We start from the raw sequence: 2,418 nt of genomic DNA, 5'->3' as shown, positions 1-2,418 counted from the left end.
CTGTCCAAACTAGCTGAGGGATTTTATGAGGTGCAAAAGGAATAATATGTGAATTAATAATGTATGAAAGTGCTTTACAGTTTATAAAGCTCTGTGTCAGCAAGAAGAGTTTGGATTGCATTACTCGGATGGAAAAGGTTCTCTCGCAGGCCTATGAGGCTGTTTTTTTCTGTGGACATCCCAAGACGTGCGGAGAAAGATCCAGTGCTGCATTGCAAAGGGACATTCTTTATTCTAGGGCAGCGGCCCCAAAACCAGCGGCACAAGGTGGAGCTTGCAGCAGCACATGTGACAAAGCCCTGAGGGTTTTGGGTCACAGGAAACTAAAGAGGACCCCCTAGCATGTAAACAGCATTGGCATCTTCTGGCTGCACCCTCGGAAGTACAGGGTCTACCATGCTGTGCTGCTCAGACCCTCTCGGGAGGATTCCGAGGGACAGGAATGGGCCTGATTTAAGGGGCATGGAGACCAGTGTCCTGGCAGGGACAGGAGGAATGAGAGGCGTTTAACCTGGAGACCATGGACTCGAGACATAAGCCATAGCCTTCCTATCTTGCCTGGATCTTGCTTTCTGGATGGTACCATTCTCATCCAAGGTGGCATTTTGCTTTTCTAAAGGGTCCCAAGCAGACATTCTTTGTCTGTCCAGTCGAGAATCAGAGCACCCATAGCATCAGCAATTGTTCAGAATGTGAAGGCCGGGTAAGCCCTTCGAATCCCCACTCCTCCCCTCCCATCTTAGAGATGAGGAAGACCGGCTGGAGACGTGGCTCACTCACAACCATGTAATAAGGTAGGGGCAGAACTAGGACCGGAACGCACACCGCGGCTTCCCAACTCAGGGTCAGGTTCCCTTCACTCATCCTCTCCTGAGATGCCCTCTCTTTGGGCAGGTCCCTCAAGCACCTCTGTCCTCCTAGGCCAATAACCCAGAGATGCTGCCGAGAACCCTTTGTTTCTCACAGAGGGAAGGCACTTATTGAATGATGGCGATGACAATCTGCCTGGGGACAGGACTTCACAGTTTGCAAAACACTTTCATGCCATTTATCTCACCTCCCACCAACATCTACCTTCCCACACCCCACACTTTCTGCACTTGTCAGCCTTCAAGGGCAGGGCTCTCCCACAGAGAGGTAGTTTGTGTGGTGGGCAGAGCACGGCCTCTGGGGCCCAACTGCATGAGATTGGAGCCTGCTATGAGAAGTGTGGCCTTGAATGAGTTATATCACAGAGGCTAACTGTGCCTCAGTTTCCTCATGCGTAAAGGGGAGATGATAATAATAGTATCTACCTCATAGCATTCTTACATGAGGATTGAATGAGTTAATTTGTGTTTATAACAGTGCCGAGAACATTGTTAGGGCTTAACACATATCAGCTGCTGCCACTACTATTATTACTGCCGTTGTTGTTGTTATTTCAGAACTCTGTTCTATGACTCCAAACCTCTTGTCCTCTTTATTCCTGTTCCTCCCTTAAGACTCAGCTCAAATTCCCCTCCCCTAAGACTTCTTTGATCCTTTTCCCTCAGCAGAGTTAGATGTTCTCTATAATTTACTGCACTTATTTAAAGGCATTAATTTGCCTATTTTCTGGACTATCTCCCTGACTAAGCTGTAATCTTCATCCCCATCTTTATCCACAATACCAAGAATGGGGTCAGGTGCTTAATTGATGTTTGTTGAATGAATGAGAGATCTCATTGATTCCCCAACCTATGAATCATTCTTGATTTCTTTGTTTCCCTCACCTTACACTCAATCCAGTAGCAAGTCTGGACAGTTCCGTCTCTCAAATAGATCCTGAATCTGCCTCTAGGCCAGTCCAGGCCGCCATCTTCTCACGCCTGGACAACTCAGCCTTCTCCCTGCTTGCCATGCTCCTGCCCTTCCTCACCTGTGATCCACTTCACCCCTCCTTAAGCTCTCCCTCGACTTCTCTTTGCTTTTAGAAGAAAATCCAATCTACTTACATGGCTACAGAGCTCTGCCTGGCTGGCTCCTACCTTATCTCCCACCACGTTCTCCTTCACTTCGTCTGTCCTGGGCTCCTTTCAGTTCCTTCCCCACCTCCTGGGAAAGGAACTTGCACTTGCTGTTCCTCCTGGTTTTTGCAGAGCCAGCTCCTTCTTTTGATTTCAAGTTTAATGTTACATCCGCAAAGAGGCTTTCTCTGACCCCCACAAGGGAATGTCTCCCAGTTATTCTGTGTCATAGAGCCCTTTTAATCTCCTTTGTGGCATTTGTCATGGCCACTTTGTCTAGTGGTTAAGATCTGGCGTTCTCCCCACCGCAGCCCGAGTTTGTTTCCAGGTTAGGGAACCACACCACCCATTGTCAGTTATCATCCTTTAGGGGGTGTGTGTTGTGATGCTGAAGGCTATGCCACTGGGATTTCAAATATCAGCAGCGTCA

The sequence above is a fragment of the Equus caballus genome, chromosome 25, assembly GCF_041296265.1.
Source record: "Equus caballus isolate H_3958 breed thoroughbred chromosome 25, TB-T2T, whole genome shotgun sequence".
Taxonomy (NCBI): domain Eukaryota; kingdom Metazoa; phylum Chordata; class Mammalia; order Perissodactyla; family Equidae; genus Equus; species Equus caballus.
Note: the sequence above shows the minus strand (reverse complement) of the source record.